The sequence below is a fragment of the Oncorhynchus tshawytscha genome, linkage group LG20 (genome assembly GCF_018296145.1).
Source record: "Oncorhynchus tshawytscha isolate Ot180627B linkage group LG20, Otsh_v2.0, whole genome shotgun sequence".
NCBI classification, from domain to species: domain Eukaryota; kingdom Metazoa; phylum Chordata; class Actinopteri; order Salmoniformes; family Salmonidae; genus Oncorhynchus; species Oncorhynchus tshawytscha.
The window spans coordinates 51,615,651-51,628,922 of NC_056448.1; positions in this window are offsets into that span (position 1 = coordinate 51,615,651).

The following is a 13,272-nucleotide window of genomic DNA, read 5'->3' on the forward strand; positions in this document are numbered from 1 at the left end:
AACAAGTTGTTAATCATAAGGCACACATCCCCCACTCTTCCTCTTACCAGAGAGATGTTTGTTTCTTTCGGCGCAATGCGTGAAGAAAACGGGTTGCTGTACCTACTCTGATAACATATCATACCTGATAACATATCATACCTGATAACATATCATACCTGATAACATATCCTGAGTGTTTCTTTGAAACAGAGAATGTTACAATCTCTGGAAGGCAAGCCTTGCTCAAATTTTGTCTACCTTGTTGTCAAGAGACTGGACATTGGCGAGTAGTATACTCGGGAGTGTTGAGCGATGTGCCCGTCTACGGAGCCTGACGAGAAGACCGCTCCGTCGGCCCCTTCTGTGGTGCCGATGTTTTGGGTCGCCTACTGGGATCAGATCCATTTTCCTGGGTGGTGATCAGAACAGAGGATCCGCTTCAGAAAAGTCGTATTCCTGGTCGCAATGTTGGTAAGTTGACATTGCTCTTATATCCAATAGTTCCTCCCGGATCAGACGTTGACGTTGCTCTTATATCCAATATTTCTTCCCGGATCAGACGTTGACGTTGCTCTTATATCCAATAGTTCCTCCCGGATCAGACGTTGACGTTGCTCTTATATCCAATAGTTCCTCCCGGATCAGACGTTGACGTTGCTCTTATATCCAATATTTCTTCCCGGATCAGACGTTGACGTTGCTCTTATATCCAATAGTTCCTCCCGGATCAGACGTTGACGTTGCTCTTATATCCAATAGTTCCTCCCGGATCAGACGTTGACGTTGCTCTTATATCCAATATTTCTTCCCGGATCAGACGTTGACGTTGCTCTTATATCCAATAGTTCCTCCCGGATCAGACGTTGTGTGTATAAGGTAGTTGTTGTGAAATTGTTTGGTTAGATTACTCGTTGGTTATTACTGCATTGTCAGAACTAGAAGCACAAGCATTTCGCTACACTTGCATTATCTGCTAACCATGTGTATGTTACCAATAACATCTGCTAACCATGTGTATGTGACCAATAACATCTGCTAATCATGTGTATGTGACCAATAACATCTGCTAACCATGTGTATGTGACCAATAACATCTGCTAACCATGTGTATGTGACCAATAACATCTACTAACCATGTGTATGTGACCAATAACATCTGCTAACCATGTGTATGTGACCATTAACATCTGCTAACCATGTGTATGTCAAATCAAATCAAATTTATTTATATAGCCCTTCGTACATCAGCTGATATCTCAAAGTGCTGTACAGAAACCCAGTCTAAAACCCCAAACAGCAAGCAATGCAGGTGTAGACCAATAACATCTGCTGACCATGTGTATGTGACCAATAAAATTTTATGTGATTTTGATTTGTTTTTGACTGGTCATTTCCATCCTCTTATCGGGTCATTGGGACAGTTGCATCTCTAATCACAACCGACATCTCCATCGGAGACCACCAGATGGTGGTTCTCTTTTTCAAGAATAGGTATACAGATGGTAGCTATCAAATAGTTTAGTCTCCCCACAACCTCCTCCCATAGCCTCTCACAACTCCCCAGCCTTCCATAGTCTCCCACAACCTCCCACAACCTCCCACAGTCTCCCACAACCTCCCACAGTCTCCCACAACCTCCCCAGTCTCCAACAACCTTCCACAAACTCCCCAACCTCCCAAAGCCTCCCACAACCTCCCTTCTCCCCAATCTCCCACAACCTCCCACAGCCTCCCACAAAATCCCCAGCTTCACACAACCTCCCACCTCCCCAGTCTCCCACAGCCTCCCACAACTTCCCAGACTCACACAACCTCCCCAGTCTCCCACAACCTCATCAGTCTCCCACAACCTCATCAGTCTCCCACAACCTCACCAGTCTCCCACAACCTCCCCAGCCTCGCACAACCTCCCCAGCCTCCCACAATCTCCCCAGTCTCCCACAACCTCCTCAACCTCCCCAGTCTCCCATCTCCCACAACCTTCCACAAACTCCTAAAGCCTCCCACAACCTCCCTTCTCCCTAGTCTCCCACAGCCTCCCACAACCTCCCATATTCCCACAACCGTCCCAGTCTCCCACAACCTCACCAGTCTCGCACAACCTCACCAGCCTCGCACAACCTCCCAGCCTCCCACAACCTACAGATCCAACTTACACTTTATATGCAAATGTATGTGGATCGAACACAATCGAACACACAGCCATGCAATTTCCATAGACAAACATTGGCAGTAGAATGGCCTTACTGAAGAGCTCAGTGACTTTCAATGTAGCACTGTCATCGGAAGCCACCTTTCCAAGAAGACAGTTCGTCAAATTTCTGCCCTGCTAGAGCTGCCCCGGTCAACTGTAAGTGCTGTTATTCAGAAGTGGAAACATCTAGTGGTAGGCCACACAAGCTCACAGAATGCCAAGCGCTGAAGTGCATAGAGCATAAAAAATCATCTGTTCTCGGTTGCAGCACTCACTACCGAGTTCCACACTGCCTCTTGAAGCAATGTTCGTCGGGAGTTTCATGAAATGGGTTTCCATATCCGGGCTGCCGCACACAAGCCTAAGACCACCATGTGCAATACCAAGTGTCAGCTGGATTGGTGTAAAGCTCACATCCATTGGACTCAGGAGCAGTGGAAACGTGTTCTCTGGAGTGATAAATCTCGCTTCACCATCTGGCAGTCCGACAGACAAATCTGGAGCCTTAGTGCTTTTGGTGACAAGCCAACTTTCTTCAGCCTCCTGAGGTTGTATAGGCGCTGCTGCCTCTTCACCACGCTGTCTGTGTGGGTGGACCAATTCAGTTTGTCCGTGATGTGTACGCCGAGGAACTTAAAACTTTCTACCCTCTCCCCCACTGTCCCGTCGATGTGGATAGGGGGGTGCTCCCTCTGCTGTTTCCTGAAGTCCAGGATCATCTCCTTTGAGATATTGAAGTACTGAAATTCCCACCTAAGAAACATATGGTTCACAGAACGTTATGTTCTAGCTGGTATCCTGCAACATTATCAGAACATTGTTAAGTTTGTATGCAAAATAACCATAGGACAATCACGCTCTCACCAAACGCTAAGAAACATATGGTTCTCAGAACATTCTGCTAGCTGGGAATATTCTAGTATCACGCTAGATTTCCTACTTTAAGATGAATGTTCAATAATCATGAAAAGAAGACAACCATCTGTAGTTTTGTCTTTCATCTAACATCTTGACTGTTCATTCATCAAGAATGATTTTATACAACACTACATGGAAGTTCTACGTAGTGAGTCCCACTGCTTCAATAGCTGAACATGACAAGTGTTTTCATAGTGAAGCAACATCACAGCTAGACAACCATTTCTCTCTGCTGTGTTTCCTGCTTCTGACATCATACATCTGCCTTGTCCCTACAGATCATCTGTCTCTTCAAGCTATACAGAAGGAGAGGAGAGGTAGTGTGTCCTAAAGCTATCCCAGGACAGAGCTATACAGAAGGAGAGGAGAGGTAGTCTACACACACACACCTAGAAACACCTACACACATTTTTTCAAATGAGTAATTTAGCAGATGCTCTTATCCAGAGCCAATAACAGTTAGCTAGGTGTTACAACCACATATCACAGGCATAGTAAATCAATTTCTCCTCAATAATGTCGCTATCAGTGGAGTCAGATAGTAAGGGGGGGTCAAGTGTTAGTTCACAAAAGGTCTTATTATTATACATTTTCTAACTGGGGGGCTGGGTGGTTGGGTTCGGGGGTGAGGAGGGGGTGTGAGGAGGGGTTCTGTGGGATTATTTAAGATACTATTTGAAGAGGAAGGGTTTCAGATTTTTTTCGGGAAGACAGGTAGGGATTCTGCAATCCTAGTGTCACTGGGAAACTGGTTCCACTCTAACCCAGGACAGAAAAATACCTTGACTGGGTTGAGAGGGAGCTGCCCTTCCTGTCATGTTTGGGTGTAGGGTTTGAGCATAGCCTGACAGTAGGGAGAGTCAATTCCTTTTCCTGCTCCGTCGGAAAGCACCATGGTCTTGTAGTGGATGTGAGCTTCGACTGGAAGCCAGTGGAGTGTCAACATATACACACTGTGGCAGACTACGGGGTTTGGTCAAGACATTTACCCAGATCAGACACGGACAGTGTAGGATTAGCTCGGTTTCAAGGGTGTTCATTTAAATAATAAATCAAAATGAAAAGGATAGGTCTCCCCCATGAGACCCTCTCCGGGATACCATCTTCTGGGCTCCGGGTCCTGCTGTATGCTATTGGGATCAAAACTGCACTAACTCCTGTTATCTCTGTAACTGTCCCCAACTATACGGGAGTCCTTTCTTCCCCCGCTCTGCCCTGTGTGCTGCCCTTCTGGCAGCTTTATGGGCCTTTCACCCATCTGCTGGCACGTCCAGCAGATGGAGCCATTGCCTCGTGATGTATACGCCGTCTGTCACCAGTGCGACGTATGTCTCCCTTCTCGATAGGGCATCCGCGTTTCCATGCTTCACCCCTGACCTGTGCACAACAGAAAAAGATTAGTGTTGAATGGACAAGAACCACCTGGTGACCTGAACGTTTGTGTCCTTTCCCTGGCCATCCAGACTAGGGGAGCATGGTCCAAGACCAGGGTGAAGTGGGTACCAAACAGGTAATACTTGAGAATATCTAGTGCCCACCTCACCGCTAGACACTCTTGTACATGATGTACATGATAGGGTGCTCCTCCCCATCGTGTATCTGGGACAGAACGGCCCCTAGTCCCGTATCACACACATCCGTCTGGACCACCATCGGCACCTGGAAAACAGGCGTTACGAGAATCAGATGGGAGCACAGCGCTTCCTTCAGACGGCTGAATGCCACTTATGTCTCGTCCATCCATTTCACTGTTTTCGGAAGGCGAGGCCCTGATTAGATTGGTGAGGGGGGAAGCTATAGCCACAAAGTTGGGGATAAACCGGCTATAGTATCCTGCCAGTCCCAGGAAGGACTTGACCTGTGTCTTGGTGCGTGGAACGGGCCAGTCACGTACCACATGAACCTTCCTCTCCTGGGGCTTAACGTTCCCCCATCCGATCAAATGCCCCAGGTACTCCACCTCCTCGAAACTTAGTTTGCATTTCTTGGGGTTCGCGGTCAACCTTGCTTGTCTGAGCTCATTCAGCACTGCCTGGAGGCATGTCAGGTGCTTTTCCCAACCTTGGCTGTGGATGATGATATCATCTAGATAGGCCGCTGCGTAATGCTGGTGGGGTCAAAGCACTCTGTTCATCAGTCGCTGGAAGGTGGGCGGGGCTCCATGGAGACCGAAAGGGAGCACCCGGTACTGATACAATCCGTCTGGTGTCGAGAACGCCGTCTTCTCCCGGGAGGAGGCTGCCAACAGTACCTGTCAATATCCTTTGGTCAGGTCAAGGGTGCTGATGTACCGGGCCTTACCCAATCAGTCGATGAGCTCGTCGAATGTCATTCACACCCCGGATATCCTTACAGGAACGGAGACTACCATCTGGTTTTGTCACAAACACGATGGTGCTGCACCATACACTGTGGGACTCTTCAATGACCCCCATCCTCAGAATAGCCTCCACTTCTTGTTTCACAGCCTTCCTTCGGGCCTCTGGAATCCGATATGGCCTCTTTTGTACCGTTTCACCAGGCCGGGTATGAATGTGTTGTTCAATGAGGGTTGTGCATCCCGGCTTCTCAGAGGACACCGCCGTGTTCCGATCGACGAGCTCCCTGAGCTCTTGCTTCTGGGCCGGGTCGAGGTCTTCATTGCTCGGGACCACCACTGGTACCATTGGCGTCCCGGGTCCCGACCATAACACGGCCAAGGCTGTCCTTTCGTGCCACTTCTTCAACAGGTTCACGTGGTAAATTTGTTGGGGTTTCTCTCTCCCCGGTTGCTGTATGCGGTAATTGACAGGTCCCAACTTCTGATCACCTCGTATGGCCCATGCCATGTTACCAGGAACTTACTTTCATGGGGATTAAGACCAACACCCTGTCTCCCACCTGGATTTCTCAGGACTGGGCTCCCTGATTGTAGACCTGGGCGGGTTGGGCCTTCTCCATATGTTCCCTCACGACTGGCCATATGGCTGTCATACGCTCCCTCATTGTCTCCACGTGCTCTACCACGCTGCGCATTGGGGTCGGTTGGGCTTCCCACACCTCCTTGGTGAGGTCCAGTAGGCCACGTAGCCTCCTCCCATAGAGGAGTTCGAAAGGGGAAAACCCAGTGGAGGACTGGGGTACATCTCGGAATGGCAACATTAGATGGAGTAGTAGCTGGTCCCAGTTCTTCCCGTCCTGCTCTATGACCTTTCGCATCATCTGTTTGAGCATTTTATTGAAGAGCTCGACGAGCCCATCCGTCTGCGGGTGAAAGACAGAGGTCCAGATCTGCTTGATCTGCAGGAGAGTACACACCTCTTTCATTAGGCGGGACATAAACTCAGTACCTTGGTCTGTCAGGATCTCGTTCAGGATGCCCACCCGGCTAAAAAGTGGAACAGCTCCAGGGCGATTCCATTGGATACCCCATAGGGGAATGGCCCGAGTTACAGAGTGCTACTAACCTCATGGTGACAGAGTTACAGAGTGCTACTATCCCCATGGTGATAGTGGTACTATCTCGATGGTGACAGAGTTACAGAGTGCTACTATCCCCATGGTGAAAGAGGTACAGAGTGCTACTATCCCCATGGTGAAAGCGGTACAGAGTGCTACTATCCCCATGGTGAAAGAGGTACAGAGTGCTACTATCCCATTGGTGACAGAGTGCTACTATCCCCATGGTGACAGAGTGCTACTATCCCATTGGTGACGGAGTGCTACTATCCCATTGGTGACAGAGTGCTACTATCCCATTGGTGACAGAGTGCTACTATCCCATTGGTGACAGAGTGCTACTATCCCATTGGTGACAGAGTGCTACTATCCCATTGGTGACGGAGTGCTACTATCCCATTGGTGACAGAGTGCTACTATCCCATTGGTGACGGAGAGCTACTATCCCATTGGTGACAGAGTGCTACTATCCCATTGGTGACGGAGAGCTACTATCCCCATGGTGACAGAGTGCTACTATCCCCATGGTGACAGAGTGCTACTCTCCCCATGGTGACAGAGTGCTACTATCCCCATGGTGATGGTGTTACTATCTCCATGGTGAAAGAGGTACAGAGTGCTACTGTCCTCATAGTTACAGAGTGCTACTATCCCCATGGTGACAGAGTGCTACTATCCCATTGGTGACAGAGTTACAGAGTGCTACTATCCCCGTGGTGACAAGAGTTACAGAGTGGTACTATCCCCATGGTGACAAAGTGCTACTATTCCCATGGTGACAGAGTGCTACTATCCCCATGGTGACAGAGTGCTACTATCCCCATGGTGAAAGAGTGCTGCTATCCCCATGGTGACAGAGTTACAGAGTGCTACTATCTCCATGGTGACAGAGTTACAGAGTGCTACTATCCCCATGGTGATATAGCACTACTATCCCCATGATGACAGAGTGCTACTATCCCCATGGTGACAGATTAGTACTATCTCCATGGTGACAGATTAGTACTATCCCCATGGTGACAGAGTGCTACTATCACCATGGTGACAGAGTGCTACTATCACCATGGTGACAGAGTTACAGAGTGCTACTAACCTCGTGGTTACAGAGTGCTACTGACCTCATGGTGACAGAGTGCTACTATTCCCATGGTGACATAGATACAGACTGCTACTATCCCCATGGTGACAGAGTGCTACTGTCCCCATGGTGACAGAGTTACAGAGTGCTACTATCCCCATGGTGACAGAGTTACAGAGTGCTACTAGAAAGGCCTGCTCGCTGAAGTGTTTTAGGGAGTGCTTGACACGATGTACTTCCGGCGCCGACAGAGATGGCCGCCTCGCTTCGCGTTCCTAGGAAACTATGCAGTTTTTTGTTTTTTTACGTGTTATTTCTTACACTAGTACCCCAGGTCATCTTAGGTTTCTTTACATACACCCGAGAAGAACTACTGAATATAAGATCAGCGTCAACTCACCATCAGTACGACCAAGAATATGTTTTTCGCGATGCGGATCCTGAGTTCTGCCTTACAACCAGTGTAACCGAGTGGATCACATGCAGCGACCAAAAAAAAAAAAAAACGACTCAGAAAAAGAGGGAAACGAAGCGGTCTTCTGGTCAGACTCCGGAGACGGGCACATCGTGCACCACTCCCCAGCATTCTTCTTGCCAATGTCCAGTCTCTTGACAACAAGGTTGATGAAATCCGAGCAAGGGTAGCATTCCAGAGGGACATCAGAGACTGTAACGTTCTCTGCTTCACGGAAACATGGCTCACTGGAGAGACGCAATCCGAAGCGGTGCAGCCAGCGGGTTTCTCCACGCATCGCGCCGACAGAAACAAACATCTCTCTGGTAAGAAGACGGGCGGGGGCGTATGCCTTATGGCCAACGTGACATGGTGTGATGAAGGAAACATACAGGAACTCAAATCCTTCTGTTCACCTGATTTAGAATTCCTCACAATCAAATGTAGACCGCATTATCTACCAAGAGAATTCTCTTCGATTATAATCACAGCCGTATATATCCCCCAAGCAGACACATCGATGGCTCTGAACGAACTTTATTTAACTCTCTGCAAACTGGAAACGATTTATCCGGAGGCTGCATTCATTGTAGCTGGGGATTTTAACAAGGCTAATCTGAAAACAAGACTCCCTAAATTTTATCAGCATATTGATTGCGCAACCAGGGGTGGAAAGACCCTGGATCATTGTTACTCTAACTTCCGCGACGCATATAAGGCCCTGCCCCGCCCCCTTTCGGAAAAGCTGACCACGACTCCATTTTGTTGATCCCTGCCTACAGACAGAAACTAAAACAAGAAGCTCCCACGCTGAGGTCTGTCCAACGCTGGTCCGACCAAGCTGACTCCACACTCCAAGACTGCTTCCATCACGTGGACTGGGAGATGTTTCGTATTGCGTCAGACAACAACATTGACGAATACGCTGATACGGTGTGCGAGTTCATTAGAACGTGCGTTGAAGATGTCGTTCCCATAGCAACGATTAAAACATTCCCTAACCAGAAACCGTGGATTGATGGCAGCATTCGTGTGAAACTGAAGGCACGAACCACTGCTTTTAACCAGGGCAAGGTGTCTGGTAACATGACTGAATACAAACAGTGCAGCTATTCCCTCCGCAAGGCTATCAAACAAGCTAAGCGCCAGTACAGAGACAAAGTAGAATCTCAATTCAACGGCTCAGACACAAGAGGTATGTGGCAGGGTCTACAGTCAATCACGGACTACAGGAAGAAACCCAGCCCAGTCACGGACCAGGATGTCTTGCTCCCAGGCAGACTAAATAACTTTTTGCCCGCTTTGAGGACAATACAGTGCCACTGACACGGCCTGCAACGGAATCATGCGGTCTCTCCTTCACTGCAGCCGAAGTGAGTAAGACATTTAAACGTGTTAACCCTCGCAAGGCTGCAGGCCCAGACGGCATCCCCAGCCGCGCCCTCAGAGCATGCGCAGACCAGCTGGCCGGTGTGTTTACGGACATATTCAACCAATCCCTATACCAGTCTGCTGTTCCCACATGCTTCAAGAGGGCCACCATTGTTCCTGTTCCCAAGAAAGCTAAGGTAACTGAGCTAAACGACTACCGCCCCGTAGCACTCACATCCGTCATCATGAAGTGCTTTGAGAGACTAGTCAAGGACCATATCACCTCCACCCTACCTGACACCCTTGACCCACTCCAATTTGCTTACCGCCCAAATAGGTCCACAGACGATGCAATCTCAACCACACTGCACACTGCCCTAACCCATCTGGACAAGAGGAATACCTATGTGAGAATGCTGTTCATCGACTACAGCTCGGCATTCAACACCATAGTACCCTCCAAGCTCGTCATCAAGCTCGAGACCCTGGGTCTCGACCCCGCCCTGTGCAACTGGGTACTGGACTTCCTGACGGGCCGCCCCCAGGTGGTGAGGGTAGGCAACAACATCTCCTCCCCGCTGATCCTCAACACTGGGGCCCCACAAGGGTGCGTTCTGAGCCCCCTCCTGTACTCCCTGTTCACCCACGACTGCGTGGCCATGCACGCCTCCAACTCAATCATCAAGTTTGCGGACGACACAACAGTGGTAGGCTTGATTACCAACAACGACGAGACGGCCTACAGGGAGGAGGTGAGGGCCCTCGGAGTGTGGTGTCAGGAAAATAACCTCACACTCAACGTCAACAAAACTAAGGAGATGATTGTGGACTTCAGGAAACAGCAGAGGGAACACCCCCCATCCACATCGATGGAACAGTAGTGGAGAGGGTAGCAAGTTTTAAGTTCCTCGGCATACACATCACAGACAAACTGAATTGGTCCACTCACACAGACAGCATCGTGAGGAAGGCGCAGCAGCGCCTCTTCAACCTCAGGAGGCTGAAGAAATTTGGCTTGTCACCAAAAGCACTCACAAACTTCTACAGATGCACAATCGAGAGCATCCTGGCGGGCTGTATCACCGCCTGGTATGGCAACTGCACCGCCCTCAACCGTAAGGCTCTCCAGAGGGTAGTGAGGTCTGCACAACGCATCACCGGGGGCAAACTACCTGCCCTCCAGGACACCTACACCACCCGATGCTACAGGAAGGCCATAAAGATCATCAAGGACATCAACCACCCGAGCCACTGCCTGTTCACCCCGCTGTCATCCAGAAGGCGAGGTCAGTACAGGTGCATCAAAGCTGGGACCGAGAGACTGAAAAACAGCTTCTATCTCAAGGCCATCAGACTGTTAAACAGCCACCACTAACATTGAGTGGCTACTGCCAACACACTGTCAATGACACTGACTCTACTCCAGCCACTTTAATCATGGGAATTGATGGGAAATGATGTAAATATATCACTAGCCACTTTAAACAATGCTACCTTATATAATGTTACTTACCCTACATTGTTCATCTCATATGCATACGTTGATACTGTACTCTATATCATCGACTGCATCCTTATGTAATACATGTATCACTAGCCACTTTAACTATGCCACTTGGTTTACATACTTATCTCATATGTATATACTGTACTCGATATCATCTACTGTATCTTGCCTATGCTGCTCTGTACCATCACTCATTCATATATCCTTATGTACATATTCTTTATCCCCTTACACTGTGTATAAGACAGTAGTTTTTTTTGGAATTGTTAGTTAGATTACTTGCTCGTTATTACTGCATTGTCGGAACTAGAAGCACAAGCATTTCGCTACACTCGCATTAACATCTGCTAACCATGTGTATGTGACAAATAAAATTTGATTTGATTTGACAGTGATGAGGGGTGGTCGTTTGACCGCAGACCCGTTACGGATGAAGGATGTGTATTTGGAGGGCGAGTTTGTTAGGATGACATCTATGAGGGTGCCCGTGTTTACGGATTTGGAGTTGTACCTGGTACGTTCATTGATGATTTGTGTGAGATTGAGGGCATCAAGCTTAGATTGTAGGATGGCCGGGGTGTTAAGCATGTCCCAGTTTAGGTCACCTAGCAGCACGAGCTCTAAAGATAGATGGGGGGGCAGTCAATTCACATATGGAGTCCAGGGCACAGCTGGGGGCAAAGGGTGGTCTTTAGCAAGTGGCAACGGTGAGCGACCTGTTTCTTGGGACATGGATTTTTAAAAGTACAAGCTCAAATGGTTTGGGTACAAACCTGGATAGTAAGACAGAACTCTGCAGGCTATCTCTGCAGTAGATTGCAACACCGCCCCCTTTGGCAGTTCTATCTTGGCAGAAAATGTTATAGTTAGGAGTGTTCCTAAACCAGCATTCAGACATGGCTAAGACATCTGGTTTGGCAGAGTGTCCTAAAGCAGTGAATGAAATAAACTTAGGGAGTAGGCTTCTAATGTTAACATGCATGAAACCAAGGCTTTTACAGTTACAGAAGTCAACAAATGAGAACACCTGGGGAGTGGAGCTAGGCACTGCAGGTCCTGGAGTAACTTCTTTGGGGTAGGGGGCAGTATTGGGTAGCTTGGATGAAAAACGTGCCCAAATAAAGCTGCCAGCTACTCAGACGTAAAAGCTAGAATATGCATAAAATTTGTAAATTTGGATAGAAAACACTCTGAAATTTTTAAAACTGCTTGAATGATGTCTGTGAGTATAACAGAACTCATATGGCAGGCAAAAACCTGAGAAAAAATCCAACCAGGAAGTGGGAAATCTGAGGTTTGTTATGTTTCACTCATAAGGCTCCCACTAGATGTCAACAGTATTTAGAACCTGTTTTGCGGATTCTACTCTGAAGGAGTGGCTCATAAGAGCTCTTTGAGTTAGTGGACTGGCAGAGTGCCACAGCCTCATGTGAAAGGTAGCTACATTCCACTTCATTTGTACAGACAAAGGAATTGTCCGGTTGGAACATTAATGAAGTTTTATGTTAGAAACATCCTAAAGATTAATTCCATACTTAGGTTGGCATGTTTCTACGGGCTGTAACGGAACTTTTTGAACTTTTCATCCGGCGTTCGGCGTGACCGAAATGCGCTTTTGGATTTGTTGACCAAGCGCCCTAACAAAAGAAGATGTTTGGACATAACTGATGGACATTATCAAACAAATCAAACATTTATGGTGGAACTGGGATTCCTGGGAGTGCATTCTGATGAAGATCATCAAAGGTAAGTGAATATATAAAATGGTATTTCTGAGTAATGTTGATCACCCAATATGGCGGGGATATTTTTGGCTGCTTTGTTGTCTAAAGGCTGTTCTCAGATTATTGCATGGTTTGCTTTCTCCGTAAAGATTTTTTGAAATCTGCCACAGCAGTTCCATTAACCTTTTGCGTGTAGGGGGCAGTATTTTCTTTTTTGGCAAAAAAACGTACCCATTTGAAACGGCCTATTTCTCAGCCCCAGAAACTAGAATATGCATATAATTGTCAGATTAGGATAGAAAACACTCTAAAGTTTCCAAAACTGTAAAAATAATGTCTGTGGGTATAACAGATCTGATATTGCGGGCAAAAACACGAGGAAAATCAAATCAGGAAGTGCCTCTAATTTTGAAACCTCTCTGTTCCTATGCATGCCTATTCGCAATTTAAAGGGATATCAACCAGATTCCCTTTTCTATGGCTTCCCTAAGGTGTCAACAGTCTTTAGACATAGTTTCAGGCTTTTATTTTGAAAAATGAGCGTGAAAGATCACATTGCGTAAGTGGATAGGTGTGGGCTCTCAGAGTGAGTTTTGCACTACAGAG